General features: G+C 57.5%; 1 protein-coding gene across 2 annotated transcripts in view; it reads left to right on the top strand.

Annotated features, from left to right (window-relative positions):
- gse1b (Gse1 coiled-coil protein b) overlaps positions 1–20,025 on the top strand; it is a 692,985-nt gene that overhangs the window by 134,667 nt on the left and 538,293 nt on the right. The window lies entirely within an intron of this gene.

The raw sequence follows: 20,025 nt of genomic DNA, 5'->3' as shown, positions 1-20,025 counted from the left end.
ACTGTTCCCTACTGTCCCATACTGTCCTCTCTGTCCCATACTGTCCCCTACTGTCCTCTCTGTCCCCTACTGTCCTCTCTGTCCCCTCTGTCCCATACTGTCCCCTCTGTCCCATACTGTCCCCTCTGTCCCATACTGTCCCCTCTGTCCCATACTGTCCCCTCTGTCCCCTCTGTCCCATTCTGTCCCCTACTGTCCCATACTGTCCTCTCTGTCCCATACTGTCCCCTCTGTCCCATACTGTCCCCTACTGTCCCCTCTGTCCCATACTGTTCCCTACTGTCCCATACTGTCCCCTCTGTCCCATACTGTTCCCTACTGTCCCATGCTGTCCTCTCTGTCCCATACTGTCCCCTCTGTCCCATACTGTCCCCTCTGTCCCATACTGTCCCCTACTGTCCCCTCTGTCCCATACTGTTCCCTACTGTCCCATACTGTCCCCTCTGTCCCATACTGTCCCCTCTGTCCCATACTGTCCCATACTGTCCCCTCTGTCCCATACTGTCCCCTCTGTCCCATACTGTCCCCTCTGTCCCATACTGTCCCCTCTGTCCCATACTGTCCCCTCTGTCCCATACTGTCCCCTCTGTCCCCTCTGTCCCATTCTGTCCCCTACTGTCCCATACTGTCCTCTCTGTCCCATACTGTCCCCTCTGTCCCATACTGTCCCCTCCTTTCCCCTCTGTCCCATACTGTTCCCTACTGTCCCATACTGTCCCCTCTGTCCCATACTGTTCCCTACTGTCCCATACTGTCCTCTCTGTCCCATACTGTCCCCTCTGTCCCATACTGTCCCCTCTGTCCCATACTGTCCCCTACTGTCCCCTCTGTCCCATACTGTTCCCTACTGTCCCCTACTGTCCTCTCTGTCCCATACTGTCCCCTACTGTCCTCTCTGTCCCCTCTGTCCCATACTGTCCCCTCTGTCCCATACTGTCCCCTCTGTCCCATACTGTCCCCTCTGTCCCATACTGTCCCCTCTGTCCCATACTGTCCCCTACTGTCCTCTCTGTCCCCTACTGTCCTCTCTGTCCCCTACTGTCCTCTCTGTCCCCTCTGTCCCATACTGTCCCATACTGTCCCCTCTGTCCCATACTGTCCCCTCTGTCCCATTCTGTCCCATTCTGTCCCCTCTGTCCCCTACTGTCCTCTCTGTCCCATACTGTCCCCTCTGTCCCCTCTGTCCCATACTGTCCCCTCTGTCCCCTACTGTCCTCTCTGTCCCCTACTGTCCCATACTGTCCCCTCTGTCCCATTCTGTCCTCTCTGTCCCCTCTGTCCCATTCTGTCCCCTACTGTCCCCTCTGTCCCATACTGTCCCCTCTGTCCCATACTGTCCCCTCTGTCCCATACTGTCCCCTCTGTCCCATACTGTCCCCTCTGTCCCATACTGTCCCCTCTGTCCCATACTGTCCCCTCTGTCCCATACTGTCCCCTCTGTCCCATACTGTCCCCTCTGTCCCATACTGTCCCCTCTGTCCCATACTGTCCCCTCTGTCCCATACTGTCCCCTCTGTCCCATACTGTCCCCTACTGTCCTCTCTGTCCCCTCTGTCCCATACTGTCCCCTCTGTCCCATACTGTCCCCTACTGTCCTCTCTGTCCCCTCTGTCCCATTCTGTCCCCTACTGTCCCCTCTGTCCCATACTGTCCCCTCTGTCCCATACTGTCCCCTCTCTCCCCTCTGTCCCATACTGTCCCCTCTCTCCCCTCTGTCCCCTCTGTCCCATACTGTCCCCTCTGTCCCATACTGTCCCCTCTGTCCCCTCTGTCCCATTCTGTCCCATACTGTCCCCTCTGTCCCATACTGTCCCCTACTGTCCCATAATGTCCCCTACTGTCCCCTCTGTCCCATATTGTCCCCTCTGTCCCATACTGTCCCCTCTGTCCCATACTGTCCCCTCTGTCCCATACTGTCCCCTCTGTCCCATACTGTCCTCTCTGTCCCCTCTGTCCCATTCTGTCCCCTCTGTCTCCTCTGTCCCCTCTGTCCCATACTGTCCCCTCTGTCCCATACTGTCCCCTCTGTCCCATACTGCCCCTCTGTCCCATACTGCCCCTCTGTCCCATACTGCCCCTCTGTCCCATACTGCCCCCTACTGTCCTCTCTGTCCCCTCTGTCCCATTCTGTCCCCTCTGTCTCCTCTGTCCCATACTGTCCCCTCTGTCCCATACTGTCCCCTCTGTCCCATACTGTCCCCTCTGTCCCATACTGTCCCCTACTGTCCTCTCTGTCCCCTCTGTCCCATTCTGTCCCCTCTGTCCCATACTGTCCCCTCTGTCCCATACTGTCCCCTCTGTCCCATACTGTCCCCTCTGTCCCATACTGTCCCCTCTGTCCCATACTGTCCCCTCTGTCCCATACTGTCCCCTCTGTCCCATACTGTCCCCTCTGTCCCATACTGTCCCCTCTGTCCCATACTGTCCCCTCTGTCCCATACTGTCCCCTCTGTCCTCTCTGTCCCATACTGCCCCTCTGTCCCATACTGTCCTCTCTGTCCCCTCTGTCCCATTCTGTCTCCTCTGTCTCCTCTGTCCCCTCTGTCCCATTCTGTCCCCTCTGTCCCATTCTGTCCCCTACTGTCCCCTCTGTCCCATACTGTCCCCTCTGTCCCATACTGTCCCCTACTGTCCTCTCTGTCCCCTCTGTCCCATACTGTCCCCTCTGTCCCATACTGTCCCCTACTGTCCTCTCTGTCCCCTCTGTCCCATACTGTCCCCTCTGTCCCATTCTGTCCCCTCTGTCCCATTCTGTCCCCTACTGTCCCCTACTGTCCTCTCTGTCCCCTCTGTCCCATTCAGTCCCCTACTGTCCTCTCTGTCCCCTCTGTCCCATTCTGTCCCCTACTGTCCCCTCTGTCCCATACTGTCCCCTCTGTCCCATTCTGTCCCCTCTGTCCCATACTGTCCCCTCTGTCCCATACTGTCCCCTCTGTCCCATACTGTCCCCTCTGTCCCATACTGTCCCCTCTGTCCCATACTGTCCCCTCTGTCCCATACTGTCCCCTCTGTCCCATACTGTCCCCTCTGTCCCATACTGTCCCCTCTGTCCCATACTGTCCCCTCTGTCCCATACTGTTCCCTACTGTCCCATACTGTCCTCTCTGTCCCATACTGTCCCCTCTGTCCCATACTGTCCCCTACTGTCCTCTCTGTCCCCTCTGTCCCATACTGTCCCCTCTGTCCCATACTGTCCCCTCTGTCCCATACTGTCCCCTACTGTCCTCTCTGTCCCATACTGTCCCCTCTGTCCCATTCTGTCCCCTCTGTCCCATACTGTCCCCTCTGTCCCATACTGTCCCCTCTGTCCCATACTGTCCCCTCTGTCCCATACTGTTCCCTACTGTCCCATACTGTCCTCTCTGTCCCATACTGTCCCCTCTATCCCATACTGTCCCCTACTGTCCTCTGTCCCCTCTGTCCCATACTGTCCCCTCTGTCCCCTCTGTCCCATACTGTCCCCTACTGTCCTCTCTGTCCCATACTGTCCCCTCTGTCCCATACTGTCCCCTCTGTCCCATTCTGTCCCCTACTGTCCTCTCTGTCCCATACTGTCCCCTACTGTCCTCTCTGTCCCATACTGTCCCCTCTGTCCCATTCTGTCCCCTCTGTCCCCTCTGTCCCATTCTGTCCCCTACTGTCCCATACTGTCCCCTCTGTCCCATTCTGTCCCCTACTGTCCCCTCTGTCCCATACTGTCCCATACTGTCCCCTCTGTCCCATACTGTCCCCTCTGTCCCATACTGTCCCCTCTGTCCCATTCTGTCCCCTACTGTCCTCTCTGTCCCATACTGTCCCCTACTGTCCTCTCTGTCCCATACTGTCCCCTCTGTCCCATTCTGTCCCCTCTGTCCCCTCTGTCCCATTCTGTCCCCTACTGTCCCATACTGTCCCCTCTGTCCCATTCTGTCCCCTACTGTCCCCTCTGTCCCATACTGTCCCATACTGTCCCCTCTGTCCCATACTGTCCCCTCTGTCCCATACTGTCCCCTCTGTCCCATACTGTCCCCTCTGTCCCCTCTGTCCCATACTGTCCCCTACTGTCCTCTCTGTCCCATTCTGTCCCCTACTGTCCCCTCTGTCCCCTCTGTCCCATACTGTCCCCTCTCTCCCCTCTGTCCCCTCTGTCCCATACTGTCCCCTCTGTCCCATACTGTCCCCTACTGTCCCCTCTGTCCCATACTGTTCCCTACTGTCCCATACGGTCCTCTCTGTCCCATACTGTCCCCTCTGTCCCATACTGTCCCCTACTGACCTCTCTGTCCCCTCTGTCCCATACTGTCCCCTCTGTCCCATACTGTCCCCTCTGTCCCATACTGTCCCCTCTGTCCCATACTGTCCCCTCTGTCCCATACTGTCCCCTACTGTCCTCTCTGTCCCATACTGTCCCCTCTGTCCCATACTGTCCCCTCTGTCCCATACTGTCCCCTCTGTCCCATACTGTCCCCTCTGTCCCATACTGTCCCATACTGTCCCCTCTGTCCCATACTGTCCCCTCTGTCCCATACTGTCCCCTCTGTCCCATACTGTCCCCTCTGTCCCATACTGTCCCCTCTGTCCCATACTGTCCCCTCTGTCCCATACTGTCCCCTCTGTCCCATACTGCCCCTCTGTCCCATACTGCCCCTCTGTCCCATACTGCCCCTCTGTCCCATACTGTCCTCTCTGTCCCCTCTGTCCCATTCTGTCCCCTCTGTCCCCTCTGTCCCATACTGTCCCCTCTGTCCCATACTGTCCCCTCTGTCCCATACTGTCCCCTCTGTCCCATACTGTCCCTACTGTCCTCTCTGTCCCCTACTGTCCTCTCTGTCCCCTCTGTCCCATACTGTCCCCTCTGTCCCATACTGTCCCCTCTGTCCCCTGTCCCATTCTGTCCCCTACTGTCCCATACTGTCCTCTCTGTCCCATACTGTCCCCTCTGTCCCATACTGTCCCCTCTGTCCCATACTGTTCCCTACTGTCCCATACTGTCCTCTCTGTCCCATACTGTCCCCTCTGTCCCATACTGTCCCCTACTGTCCTCTCTGTCCCATACTGTCCCCTACTGTCCTCTCTGTCCCATACTGTCCCCTCTGTCCCATACTGTCCCCTCTGTCCCATACTGTCCCCTCTGTCCCATACTGTCCCCTCTGTCCCATTCTGTCCCCTCTGTCCCATTCTGTCCCCTCTGTCCCATTCTGTCCCATACTGTCCCCTCTGTCCCATTCTGTCCCCTCTGTCCCATTCTGTCCCCTCTGTCCATTCTGTCCCATACTGTCCCCTCTGTCCCATACTGTCCCCTCTGTCCCATACTGTCCCCTCTGTCCCATACTGTCCCATACTGTTCCCTACTGTCCCATACTGTCCTCTCTGTCCCATACTGTCCCCTCTGTCCCATACTGTCCCCTCTGTCCCATACTGTCCCCTCTGTCCCATACTGTCCCCTCTGTCCCATACTGTCCCCTCTGTCCCATACTGTCCCCTCTGTCCCATACTGTCCCCTCTGTCCCATACTGTCCCCTCTGTCCCCTACTGTCCCATTCTGTCCCCTACTGTCCCATACTGTCCCATACTGTCCCCTCTGTCCCATACTGTTCCCTACTGTCCCATACTGTCCTCTCTGTCCCATACTGTCCCCTCTGTCCCATACTGTCCCCTCTGTCCCATACTGTCCCCTACTGTCCCCTCTGTCCCATACTGTTCCCTACTGTCCCCTACTGTCCTCTCTGTCCCATACTGTCCCCTACTGTCCTCTCTGTCCCCTCTGTCCCATACTGTCCCCTCTGTCCCATACTGTCCCCTCTGTCCCATACTGTCCCCTCTGTCCCCTCTGTCCCATTCTGTCCCCTACTGTCCCATACTGTCCTCTCTGTCCCATACTGTCCCCTCTGTCCCATACTGTCCCCTACTGTCCCATACTGTTCCCTACTGTCCCATACTGTCCCCTCTGTCCCATACTGTTCCCTACTGTCCCATACTGTCCTCTCTGTCCCATACTGTCCCCTCTGTCCCATACTGTCCCCTCTGTCCCATACTGTCCCCTCTGTCCCCTACTGTCCCCTACTGTCCCCTCTGTCCCATACTGTTCCCTACTGTCCCCTACTGTCCTCTCTGTCCCATACTGTCCCCTACTGTCCTCTCTGTCCCCTCTGTCCCATACTGTCCCCTCTGTCCCATACTGTCCCCTCTGTCCCATACTGTCCCTCTGTCCCATACTGTCCCCTACTGTCCTCTCTGTCCCCTACTGTCCTCTCTGTCCCCTCTGTCCCATACTGTCCCATACTGTCCCCTCTGTCCCATACTGTCCCCTCTGTCCCATTCTGTCCCATTCTGTCCCCTCTGTCCCCTACTGTCCTCTCTGTCCCATACTGTCCCCTCTGTCCCATACTGTCCCCTCTGTCCCCTACTGTCCTCTCTGTCCCCTACTGTCCCATACTGTCCCCTCTGTCCCATACTGTCCCCTCTGTCCCCTACTGTCCCCTACTGTCCCATACTGTTCCCTACTGTCCCCTACTGTCCTCTCTGTCCCATACTGTCCCCTACTGTCCTCTCTGTCCCCTCTGTCCCATACTGTCCCCTCTGTCCCATACTGTCCCCTCTGTCCCATACTGTCCCCTCTGTCCCATACTGTCCCCTACTGTCCTCTCTGTCCCCTACTGTCCTCTCTGTCCCCTCTGTCCCATACTGTCCCATACTGTCCCCTCTGTCCCATACTGTCCTCTCTGTCCCCTACTGTCCCATACTGTCCCCTCTGTCCCATTCTGTCCTCTCTGTCCCCTCTGTCCCATTCTGTCCCCTACTGTCCCCTCTGTCCCATACTGTCCCCTCTGTCCCATACTGTCCCCTCTGTCCCATACTGTCCCCTCTGTCCCATACTGTCCCCTCTGTCCCATACTGTCCCCTCTGTCCCATACTGTCCCCTCTGTCCCATACTGTCCCTCTGTCCCATACTGTCCCCTCTGTCCCATACTGTCCCCTCTGTCCCATTCTGTCCCCTCTGTCCCATTCTGTCCCCTCTGTCCCATTCTGTCCCATACTGTCCCCTCTGTCCCATACTGTCCCCTCTGTCCCATACTGTCCCCTCTGTCCCATACTGTCCCATACTGTTCCCTACTGTCCCATACTGTCCTCTCTGTCCCATACTGTCCCCTCTGTCCCATACTGTCCCCTCTGTCCCATACTGTCCCCTCTGTCCCATACTGTCCCCTCTGTCCCATACTGTCCCCTCTGTCCCATACTGTCCCCTCTGTCCCATACTGTCCCCTCTGTCCCATACTGTCCCCTCTGTCCCATACTGTCCCCTCTGTCCCCTACTGTCCCATTCTGTCCCCTACTGTCCCATACTGTCCCATACTGTCCCCTCTGTCCCATACTGTTCCCTACTGTCCCATACTGTCCTCTCTGTCCCATACTGTCCCCTCTGTCCCATACTGTCCCCTCTGTCCCATACTGTCCCCCTACTGTCCCCTCTGTCCCATACTGTTCCCTACTGTCCCCTACTGTCCCTCTCTGTCCCATACTGTCCCCTACTGTCCTCTCTGTCCCCTCTGTCCCATACTGTCCCCTCTGTCCCATACTGTCCCCTCTGTCCCATACTGTCCCCTCTGTCCCATTCTGTCCCCTACTGTCCCATACTGTCCTCTCTGTCCCATACTGTCCCCTCTGTCCCATACTGTCCCCTACTGTCCCCTCTGTCCCATACTGTTCCCTACTGTCCCATACTGTCCCCTCTGTCCCATACTGTTCCCTACTGTCCCATACTGTCCTCTCTGTCCCATACTGTCCCCTCTGTCCCATACTGTCCCCTCTGTCCCATACTGTCCCCTCTGTCCCCTACTGTCCCCTACTGTCCCCTCTGTCCCATACTGTTCCCTACTGTCCCCTACTGTCCTCTCTGTCCCATACTGTCCCCTACTGTCCTCTCTGTCCCCTCTGTCCCATACTGTCCCCTCTGTCCCATACTGTCCCCTCTGTCCCATACTGTCCCCTCTGTCCCATACTGTCCCCTACTGTCCTCTCTGTCCCCTACTGTCCTCTCTGTCCCCTCTGTCCCATACTGTCCCATACTGTCCCCTCTGTCCCATACTGTCCCCTCTGTCCCATTCTGTCCCATTCTGTCCCCTCTGTCCCCTACTGTCCTCTCTGTCCCATACTGTCCCCTCTGTCCCATACTGTCCCCTCTGTCCCCTACTGTCCTCTCTGTCCCCTACTGTCCCATACTGTCCCCTCTGTCCCATACTGTCCCCTCTGTCCCCTACTGTCCCATACTGTTCCCTACTGTCCCCTACTGTCCTCTCTGTCCCATACTGTCCCCTACTGTCCTCTCTGTCCCCTCTGTCCCATACTGTCCCCTCTGTCCCATACTGTCCCCTCTGTCCCATACTGTCCCCTCTGTCCCATACTGTCCCCTACTGTCCTCTCTGTCCCCTACTGTCCTCTCTGTCCCCTCTGTCCCATACTGTCCCATACTGTCCCCTCTGTCCCATACTGTCCTCTCTGTCCCCTACTGTCCCATACTGTCCCCTCTGTCCCATTCTGTCCTCTCTGTCCCCTCTGTCCCATTCTGTCCCCTACTGTCCCCTCTGTCCCATACTGTCCCCTCTGTCCCATACTGTCCCCTCTGTCCCATACTGTCCCCTCTGTCCCATACTGTCCCCTCTGTCCCATACTGTCCCCTCTGTCCCATACTGTCCCCTCTGTCCCATACTGTCCCCTCTGTCCCATACTGTCCCCTCTGTCCCATACTGTCCCCTACTGTCCTCTCTGTCCCCTCTGTCCCATACTGTCCCATACTGTCCCCTCTGTCCCATACTGTCCCCTACTGTCCTCTCTGTCCCCTCTGTCCCATTCTGTCCCCTACTGTCCCATACTGTCCCCTCTGCCCCATACTGTCCCCTCTCTCCCCTCTGTCCCATACTGTCCCCTCTCTCCCCTCTGTCCCCTCTGTCCCATACTGTCCCCTCTGTCCCCTTCTGTCCCCTCTGTCCCATTCTGTCCCATACTGTCCCCTCTGTCCCATACTGTCCCCTCTGTCCCATACTGCCCCCTACTGTCCCCTCTGTCCCATACTGTTCCCTACTGTCCCATACTGTCCTCTCTGTCCCATACTGTCCCCTCTGTCCCCTCTGTCCCATACTGTCCCCTCTGTCCCATACTGTCCCCTCTGTCCCATACTGTCCTCTCTGTCCCCTCTGTCCCATTCTGTCCCCTCTGTCTCCTCTGTCCCCTCTGTCCCATACTGTCCCCTCTGTCCCATACTGTCCCCTCTGTCCCCTCTGTCTCCTCTGTCCCCTCTGTCCCATACTGTCCCCTCTGTCCCATACTGTCCCCTCTGTCCCATACTGCCCCTCTGTCCCATACTGCCCCTCTGTCCCATACTGCCCCCTACTGTCCTCTCTGTCCCCTCTGTCCCATTCTGTCCCCTCTGTCTCCTCTGTCCCATACTGTCCCCTCTGTCCCATACTGTCCCCTCTGTCCCATACTGTCCCCTCTGTCCCATACTGTCCCCTACTGTCCTCTCTGTCCCCTCTGTCCCATTCTGTCCCCTCTGTCTCCTCTGTCCCCTCTGTCCCATACTGTCCCCTCTGTCCCATACTGTCCCCTCTGTCCCATACTGTCCCCTCTGTCCCATACTGTCCCCTCTGTCCCATACTGTCCCCTCTGTCCCATACTGTCCCCTACTGTCCTCTCTGTCCCATACTGCCCCTCTGTCCCATACTGTCCTCTCTGTCCCCTCTGTCCCATTCTGTCTCCTCTGTCCCCTCTGTCCCATTCTGTCCCCTCTGTCCCATTCTGTCCCCTACTGTCCCCTCTGTCCCATACTGTCCCCTCTGTCCCATACTGTCCCCTACTGTCCTCTCTGTCCCCTCTGTCCCATACTGTCCCCTCTGTCCCATCCTGTCCCCTCTGTCCCATTCTGTCCCCTACTGTCCCCTACTGTCCTCTCTGTCCCCTCTGTCCCATTCAGTCCCCTACTGTCCTCTCTGTCCCCTCTGTCCCATTCTGTCCCCTACTGTCCCCTCTGTCCCATACTGTCCCCTCTGTCCCATTCTGTCCCCTCTGTCCCATACTGTCCCCTCTGTCCCATACTGTCCCCTCTGTCCCATACTGTCCCCTCTGTCCCATACTGTCCCCTCTGTCCCATACTGTTCCCTACTGTCCCATACTGTCCTCTCTGTCCCATACTGTCCCCTCTGTCCCATACTGTCCCCTACTGTCCTCTCTGTCCCCTCTGTCCCATACTGTCCCCTCTGTCCCATACTGTCCCCTCTGTCCCATACTGTCCCCTCTGTCCCATACTGTCCCCTACTGTCCTCTCTGTCCCATACTGTCCCCTCTGTCCCATACTGTCCCCTCTGTCCCATACTGTCCCCTCTGTCCCATACTGTCCCCTCTGTCCCATACTGTCCCCTCTGTCCCATACTGTCCCCTCTGTCCCATACTGTCCCCTCTGTCCCATACTGTCCCCTCTGTCCCATACTGTTCCCTACTGTCCCATACTGTCCTCTCTGTCCCATACTGTCCCCTCTATCCCATACTGTCCCCTACTGTCCTCTCTGTCCCCTCTGTCCCATACTGTCCCCTCTGTCCCCTCTGTCCCATACTGTCCCCTACTGTCCTCTCTGTCCCATACTGTCCCCTCTGTCCCATACTGTCCCCTCTGTCCCATTCTGTCCCCTACTGTCCTCTCTGTCCCATACTGTCCCCTACTGTCCTCTCTGTCCCATACTGTCCCCTCTGTCCCATTCTGTCCCCTCTGTCCCCTCTGTCCCATTCTGTCCCCTACTGTCCCATACTGTCCCCTCTGTCCCCTACTGTCCCCTCTGTCCCATACTGTCCCATACTGTCCCCTCTGTCCCCTCTGTCCCATACTGTCCCTACTGTCCCCTCTGTCCCCTCTGTCCCCTCTGTCCCCTCTGTCCCATACTGTCCCATACTGTCCCCTCTGTCCCCTCTGTCCCCTCTGTCCCATACTGTCCCCTCTGTCCCATACTGTCCCCTCTGTCCCCTCTGTCCCATACTGTCCCCTACTGTCCTCTCTGTCCCATTCTGTCCCCTACTGTCCCCTCTGTCCCATACTGTCCCATACTGTCCCCTCTCTCCCCTCTGTCCCCTCTGTCCCATACTGTCCCCTCTGTCCCATACTGTCCCCTCTGTCCCCTCTGTCCCATACTGTCCCCTCTGTCCCATACTGTCCCCTACTGTCCCCTCTGTCCCATACTGTCCTCTCTGTCCCATACTGTCCCCTCTGTCCCATACTGTCCCCTACTGTCCTCTCTGTCCCATTCTGTCCCCTACTGTCCCCTCTGTCCCATACTGTCCCCTCTGTCCCATACTGTCCCCTCTGTCCCATACTGTCCCCTCTGTCCCCTCTGTCCCATACTGTCCCCTCTGTCCCATACTGTCCCCTCTGTCCCATACTGTCCCCTCTGTCCCATACTGTCCCCTCTGTCCCATACTGTCCCCTCTGTCCCATACTGTCCCCTCTGTCCCATACTGTCCCCTCTGTCCCATACTGTCCTCTCTGTCCCCAACTGTCCTCTCTGTCCCCTCTGTCCCATACTGTCCCCTCTGTCCCATACTGTCCCCTCTGTCCCATACTGTCCCCTCTGTCCCATACTGTCCCCTCTGTCCCATACTGTCCCCTCTGTCCCATACTGTCCCCTCTGTCTCCTCTGTCCCCTCTGTCCCATACTGTCCTCTCTGTCCCCTCTGTCCCATTCTGTCCCCTCTGTCTCCTCTGTCCCATACTGTCCCCTCTGTCCCATACTGTCCCCTCTGTCCCATACTGTCCCCTCTGTCCCATACTGTCCCCTACTGTCCTCTCTGTCCCATACTGCCCCTCTGTCCCATACTGTCCCCTACTGTCCTCTCTGTCCCCTCTGTCCCATTCTGTCTCCTCTGTCCCATACTGTCCCCTCTGTCCCATACTGTCCCCTCTGTCCCATACTGTCCCCTCTGTCCCATACTGTCCCCTACTGTCCTCTCTGTCCCCTCTGTCCCATACTGTCCCCTCTGTCCCATACTGTCCCCTCTGTCCCATACTGTCCCATACTGTCCCCTCTGTCTCCTCTGTCCCCTCTGTCCCATACTGTCCTCTCTGTCCCCTCTGTCCCATTCTGTCCCCTCTGTCTCCTCTGTCCCATACTGTCCCCTCTGTCCCATACTGTCCCCTCTGTCCCATACTGTCCCCTCTGTCCCATACTGTCCCCTACTGTCCTCTCTGTCCCATACTGCCCCTCTGTCCCATACTGTCCCCTACTGTCCTCTCTGTCCCCTCTGTCCCATTCTGTCTCCTCTGTCCCATACTGTCCCCTCTGTCCCATACTGTCCCCTCTGTCCCATACTGTCCCCTCTGTCCCATACTGTCCCCTACTGTCCTCTCTGTCCCCTCTGTCCCATACTGTCCCCTCTGTCCCATACTGTCCCCTCTGTCCCATACTGTCCCCTCTGTCCCATACTGTCCCCTCTGTCTCCTCTGTCCCCTCTGTCCCATACTGTCCTCTCTGTCCCCTCTGTCCCATTCTGTCCCCTCTGTCTCCTCTGTCCCCTCTGTCCCATACTGTCCCCTCTGTCCCATACTGTCCCCTCTGTCCCATACTGTCCTCTCTGTCCCCTCTGTCCCATACTGTCCCATACTGTCCCCTCTGTCCCATTCTGTCCCCTCTGTCCCATTCTGTCCCCTCTGTCCCATTCTGTCCCCTACTGTCCTCTCTGTCCCATACTGTCCCCTCTGTCCCCTCTGTCCCCTACTGTCCCCTCTGTCCCATTCTGTCCTCTCTGTCCCCTCTGTCCCATACTGTCCCCTCTGTCCCATACTGTCCCCTCTGTCCCATACTGTCCCCTACTGTCCTCTCTGTCCCCTCTGTCCCATACTGTCCCCTCTGTCCCATACTGTCCCCTACTGTCCTCTCTGTCCCCTCTGTCCCATACTGTCCCATACTGTCCCCTCTGTCCCATACTGTCCCCTACTGTCCTCTCTGTCCCCTCTGTCCCATTCTGTCCCCTACTGTCCCCTCTGTCCCATACTGTCCCCTCTGTCCCATACTGTCCCCTCTGTCCCATACTGTCCCCTCTCTCCCCTCTGTCCCCTCTGTCCCATACTGTCCCCTCTCTCCCCTCTGTCCCCTCTGTCCCATACTGTCCCCTCTGTCCCCTTCTGTCCCCTCTGTCCCATTCTGTCCCATACTGTCCCCTCTGTCCCATACTGTCCCCTCTGTCCCCTACTGTCCCCTCTGTCCCATACTGTTCCCTACTGTCCCATACTGTCCTCTCTGTCCCATACTGTCCCCTCTGTCCCATACTGTCCCATACTGTCCCCTCTGTCCCATACTGTCCCCTCTGTCCCATACTGTCCCCTCTGTCCCATACTGTCCCATACTGTCCTCTCTGTCCCCTCTGTCCCATTCTGTCCCCTCTGTCTCCTCTGTCCCATACTGTCCCCTCTGTCCCATACTGTCCCCTCTGTCCCATACTGCCCCTCTGTCCCATACTGCCCCTCTGTCCCATACTGCCCCTCTGTCCCATACTGCCCCTCTGTCCCATACTGCCCCTCTGTCCCATACTGTCCCCTACTGTCCTCTCTGTCCCCTCTGTCCCATTCTGTCCCCTCTGTCCCATTCTGTCCCCTCTGTCTCCTCTGTCCCCTCTGTCCCATACTGTCCCCTCTGTCCCATACTGTCCCATACTGTCCCCTCTGTCCCATACTGTCCCCTACTGTCCTCTCTGTCCCCTCTGTCCCATTCTGTCCCCTCTGTCTCCTCTGTCCCCTCTGTCCCATACTGTCCCCTCTGTCCCATACTGTCCCCTCTGTCCCATACTGTCCCCTCTGTCCCATACTGTCCCCTACTGTCCTCTCTGTCCCATACTGCCCCTCTGTCCCATACTGTCCTCTCTGTCCCCTCTGTCCCATTCTGTCTCCTCTGTCCCCTCTGTCCCATTCTGTCCCCTCTGTCCCCTCTGTCCCATTCTGTCCCCTACTGTCCTCTCTGTCCCCTCTGTCCCATACTGTCCCATACTGTCCCCTCTGTCCCATACTGTCCCCTCTGTCCCATTCTGTCCCCTACTGTCCCCTACTGTCCTCTCTGTCCCCTCTGTCCCATTCTGTCCCCTACTGTCCTCTCTGTCCCCTCTGTCCCATTCTGTCCCCTACTGTCCCCTCTGTCCCATACTGTCCCCTCTGTCCCATACTGTCCCCTACTGTCCTCTCTGTCCCATACTGCCCCTCTGTCCCATACTGTCCTCTCTGTCCCCTCTGTCCCATTCTGTCTCCTCTGTCCCCTCTGTCCCATTCTGTCCCCTCTGTCCCATTCTGTCCCCTACTGTCCTCTCTGTCCCCTCTGTCCCATACTGTCCCATACTGTCCCCTCTGTCCCATACTGTCCCCTCTGTCCCATTCTGTCCCCTACTGTCCTCTCTGTCCCCTCTGTCCCATTCTGTCCCCTACTGTCCTCTCTGTCCCATCTGTCCCATTCTGTCCCCTACTGTCCCCTCTGTCCCATACTGTCCCCTCTGTCCCATTCTGTCCCCTCTGTCCCATACTGTCCTCTCTGTCCCATACTGTCCCCTCTGTCCCATACTGTTCCCTACTGTCCCATACTGTCCTCTCTGTCCCATACTGTCCCCTCTGTCCCATACTGTCCCCTACTGTCCTCTCTGTCCCCTCTGTCCCATACTGTCCCCTCTGTCCCATACTGTCCCCTCTGTCCCATACTGTCCCCTACTGTCCTCTCTGTCCCATACTGTCCCATACTGTCCCCTCTGTCCCATACTGTCCCCTCTGTCCCATTCTGTCCCTACTGTCCCATACTGTCCCCTCTGTCCCATACTGTCCCCTCTGTCCCATTCTGTCCCCTCTGTCCCATACTGTCCCCTCTGTCCCATACTGTCCCCTCTGTCCCATACTGTTCCCTACTGTCCCATACTGTCCTCTCTGTCCCATACTGTCCCCTCTGTCCCATACTGTCCCCTACTGTCCTCTCTGTCCCATACTGTCCCCTCTGTCCCATACTGTCCCCTCTGTCCCATTCTGTCCCCTCTGTCCCATTCTGTCCCCTCTGTCCCATACTGTCCCCTCTGTCCCATACTGTCCCCTACTGTCCCATACTGTTCCCTACTGTCCCATACTGTCCTCTCTGTCCCATACTGTCCCCTCTATCCCATACTGTCCCCTACTGTCCTCTCTGTCCCCTCTGTCCCATACTGTCCCCTCTGTCCCATACTGTCCCCTCTGTCCCATACTGTCCCCTACTGTCCTCTCTGTCCCATACTGTCCCCTCTGTCCCATACTGTCCCCTCTGTCCCATTCTGTCCCCTACTGTCCTCTCTGTCCCATACTGTCCCCTACTGTCCTCTCTGTCCCATACTGTCCCATACTGTCCCCTCTGTCCCATTCTGTCCCCTCTGTCCCATTCTGTCCCCTACTGTCCCATACTGTCCCCTCTGTCCCATTCTGTCCCCTACTGTCCCCTCTGTCCCATACTGTCCCCTCTGTCCCATACTGTCCCCTCTGTCCCATACTGTCCCCTCTGTCCCATACTGTCCCCTCTGTCCCCTCTGTCCCATACTGTCCCCTACTGTCCTCTCTGTCCCATTCTGTCCCCTACTGTCCCCTCTGTCCCATACTGTCCCCTCTGTCCCATACTGTCCCCTCTCTCCCCTCTGTCCCCTCTGTCCCATACTGTCCCCTCTGTCCCATACTGTCCCCTCTGTCCCATACTGTCCCATACTGTCCCCTCTGTCCCATTCTGTCCCCTACTGTCCCCTCTGTCCCATACTGTCCCCTCTGTCCCATACTGTCCCCTCTGTCCCATACTGTCCCCTCTGTCCCATACTGTCCCCTCTGTCCCCTCTGTCCCATACTGTCCCCTACTGTCCTCTCTGTCCCATTCTGTCCCCTACTGTCCCCTCTGTCCCATACTGTCCCCTCTGTCCCATACTGTCCCCTACTGTCCCCTCTGTCCCATACTGTCCCCTCTGTCCCATACTGTCCCCTCTGTCCCATACTGTCCCCTCTGTCCCATACTGTCCCCTCTGTCCCATACTGTCCCCTCTGTCCCCTCTGTCCCATACTGTCCCCTACTGTCCTCTCTGTCCCATTCTGTCCCCTACTGTCCCCTCTGTCCCATACTGTCCCCTCTGTCCCATACTGTCCCCTCTCTCCCCTCTGTCCCCTCTGTCCCATACTGTCCCCTCTGTCCCATACTGTCCCCTCTGTCCCATACTGTCCCATACTGTCCCCTACTGTCCCCTCTGTCCCATACTGTTCCCTACTGTCCCATACTGTCCTCTCTGTCCCATACTGTCCCCTCTGTCCCATACTGTCCCCTACTGACCTCTCTGTCCCCTCTGTCCCATACTGTCCCCTCTGTCCCATACTGTCCCCTCTGTCCCATACTGTCCCCTACTGTCCTCTCTGTCCCCTACTGTCCTCTCTGTCCCATACTGTCCCCTCTGTCCCATACTGTCCCCTCTGTCCCATACTGTCCCCTCTGTCCCATACTGTCCCCTCTGTCCCATACTGTCCCCTCTGTCCCATACTGTCTCCTCTGTCCCCTCTGTCCCATACTGTCCTCTCTGTCCCCTCTGTCCCCTCTGTCCCATTCTGTCCCCTCTGTCTCCTCTGTCCCCTCTGTCCCATACTGTCCCCTCTGTCCCATACTGTCCCCTCTGTCCCATACTGTCCCGTCTGTCCCATACTGTCCCCTCTGTCCCATACTGTCCCCTCTGTCCCATACTGTCCCCTCTGTCCCATACTGTCCCATACTGTCCCCTACTGTCCCCTCTGTCCCATACTGTTCCCTACTGTCCCATACTGTCCTCTCTGTCCCATACTGTCCCCTCTGTCCCATACTGTCCCCTACTGACCTCTCTGTCCCCTCTGTCCCATACTGTCCCCTCTGTCCCATACTGTCCCCTCTGTCCCATACTGTCCCCTACTGTCCTCTCTGTCCCCTACTGTCCTCTCTGTCCCCTACTGTCCCCTCTGTCCCATACTGTCCCCTCTGTCCCATACTGTCCCCTCTGTCCCATACTGTCCCCTCTGTCCCATACTGTCCCCTCTGTCCCATACTGTCCCCTCTGTCTCCTCTGTCCCCTCTGTCCCATACTGTCCTCTCTGTCCCCTCTGTCCCATTCTGTCCCCTCTGTCTCCTCTGTCCCCTCTGTCCCATACTGTCCCCTCTGTCCCATACTGTCCCCTCTGTCCCATACTGTCCCCTCTGTCCCATACTGTCCCCTCTGTCCCATACTGTCCCCTCTGTCCCATACTGTCCCCTCTGTCCCATACTGTCCCCTACTGTCCTCTCTGTCCCATACTGCCCCTCTGTCCCATACTGTCCCCTACTGTCCTCTCTGTCCCCTCTGTCCCATTCTGTCTCCTCTGTCCCATACTGTCCCATACTGTCCCCTCTGTCCCATACTGTCCATACTGTCCCCTACTGTCCTCTCTGTCCCCTCTGTCCCATACTGTCCCCTCTGTCCCATACTGTCCCCTCTGTCTCCTCTGTCCCCTCTGTCCCATACTGTCCTCTCTGTCCCCTCTGTCCCATTCTGTCCCCTCTGTCTCCTCTGTCCCCTCTGTCCCATACTGTCCCCTCTGTCCCATACTGTCCCCTCTGTCCCATACTGTCCCCTCTGTCCCATACTGTCCCCTACTGTCCTCTCTGTCCCATACTGCCCCTCTGTCCCATACTGTCCCCTACTGTCCTCTCTGTCCCCTCTGTCCCATTCTGTCTCCTCTGTCCCATACTGTCCCATACTGTCCCCTCTGTCCCATACTGTCCCCTCTGTCCCATACTGTCCCCTACTGTCCTCTCTGTCCCCTCTGTCCCATACTGTCCCCTCTGTCCCATACTGTCCCCTCTGTCTCCTCTGTCCCCTCTGTCCCATACTGTCCTCTCTGTCCCCTCTGTCCCATTCTGTCCCCTCTGTCTCCTCTGTCCCCTCTGTCCCATACTGTCCCATACTGTCCCCTCTGTCCCATACTGTCCCATACTGTCCCCTCTGTCCCATACTGTCCCCTACTGTCCTCTCTGTCCCATACTGCCCCTCTGTCCCATACTGTCCCCTACTGTCCTCTCTGTCCCCTCTGTCCCATTCTGTCTCCTCTGTCCCCTCTGTCCCATACTGTCCCCTCTGTCCCATTCTGTCCCATTCTGTCCCCTACTGTCCCCTCTGTCCCATACTGTCCCCTCTGTCCCATACTGTCCCCTACTGTCCTCTCTGTCCCCTCTGTCCCATACTGTCCCCTACTGTCCCCTCTGTCCCCTACTGTCCCCTCTGTCCCCTACTGTCCCCTCTGTCCCCTACTGTCCCCTCTGTCCCCTACTGTCCCCTCTGTCCCATACTGTCCCCTACTGTCCTCTCTGTCCCCTCTGTCCCATTCTGTCCCCTACTGTCCCCTCTGTCCCATACTGTCCCCTCTGTCCCATCTGTCTCCTCTGTCCCCTCTGTCCCATACTGTCCCCTCTGTCCCATTCTGTCCCATACTGTCCCTTCTGTCCCATTCTATCCCCTACGTCCCCTCTGTCCCATACTGTCCCCTCTGTCCCATACTGTCCTCTCTGTCCCATACTGTCCCCTCTGTCCCCTCTGTCCCCTCTGTCCCCTACTGTCCTCTCTGTCCCCTCTGTCCTCTCTGTCCCCTCTGTCCCCTCTGTCCCATACTGTCCCCTTCTGTCCCCTCTGTCCCATTCTGTCCCATTCTGTCCCCTCTGTCCCATTCTGTCCCCTCTGTCCCATACTGTCCCCTCTGTCCCATACTGTCCCCTACTGTCCCCTCTGTCCCATTCTGTCCCCTCTGTCTCCTCTGTCCCCTCTGTCTCCTCTGTCCCCTCTGTCCCATACTGTCCCCTCTGTCCCATTCTGTCCCCTCTGTCTCCTCTGTCCCCTCTGTCTCCTCTGTCCCCTCTGTCCCATACTGTCCCATTCTGTCCCCTCTGTCCCATTCTGTCCCCTCTGTCTCCTCTGTCCCATTCTGTCCCCTCTGTCCCATTCTGTCCCCTCTGTCCCATACTGTCCCTTCTGTCCCATTCTATCCCCTACGTCCCCTCTGTCCCCTCTGTCCCATTCTGTCCCCTCTGTCCCATACTGTCCCTTCTGTCCCATTCTATCCCCTACGTCCCCTCTGTCCCATACTGTCCCCTCTGTCCCATACTGTCCTCTCTGTCCCATACTGTCCCCTCTGTCCCCTCTGTCCCCTCTGTCCCCTACTGTCCTCTCTGTCCCCTCTGTCCCCTCTGTCCCCTCTGTCCCCTCTGTCCCATACTGTCCTCTCTGTCCCATACTGTCCCCTCTGTCCCCTCTGTCCCCTACTGTCCTCTCTGTCCCCTCTGTCCCCTCTGTCCCCTCTGTCCCCTCTGTCCCCTACTGTCCTCTCTGTCCCCTCTGTCCCCTCTGTCCCATACTGTCCCCTTCTGTCCCCTCTGTCCCCTTCTGTCCCCTCTGTCCCATTCTGTCCCCTCTGTCCCATACTGTCCCCTCTGTCCCATACTGTCCCCTACTGTCCCCTCTGTCCCCTCTGTCCCATACTGTCCCATTCTGTCCCCTCTGTCCCATTCTGTCCCCTCTGTCTCCTCTGTCCCATTCTGTCCCCTCTGTCCCCTCTGTCCCATTCTGTCCCCTCTGTCCCATACTGTCCTCTCTGTCCCCTCTGTCCCATACTGTCCCCTCTGTCCCATTCTGTCCCCTCTGTCCCATTCTGTCCCCTCTGTCTCCTCTGTCCCATTCTGTCCCCTCTGTCCCCTCTGTCCCATACTGTCCCATACTGTCCTCTCTGTCCCATACTCTCCCCTCTGTCCCCTCTGTCCCCTCTGTCCCCTACTGTCCTCTCTGTCCCCTCTGTCCCCTCTGTCCCCTACTGTCCTCTCTGTCCCCTCTGTCCCCTCTGTCCCATACTGTCCCCTTCTGTCCCCTCTGTCCCATTCTGTCCCCTCTGTCCCATTCTGTCCCCTCTGTCCCATACTGTCCCCTCTGTCCCATACTGTCCCCTACTGTCCCCTCTGTCCCATTCTGTCCCCTCTGTCTCCTCTGTCTCCTCTGTCCCCT

This window comes from Somniosus microcephalus, chromosome 6 (genome assembly GCF_052327205.1).
Source record: "Somniosus microcephalus isolate GS21.2 chromosome 6, FLI_Smic_1.0, whole genome shotgun sequence".
In the NCBI taxonomy this organism is placed as follows: domain Eukaryota; kingdom Metazoa; phylum Chordata; class Chondrichthyes; order Squaliformes; family Somniosidae; genus Somniosus; species Somniosus microcephalus.
Note: the sequence above shows the minus strand (reverse complement) of the source record. Positions and strands in the feature narration are given on the sequence as shown.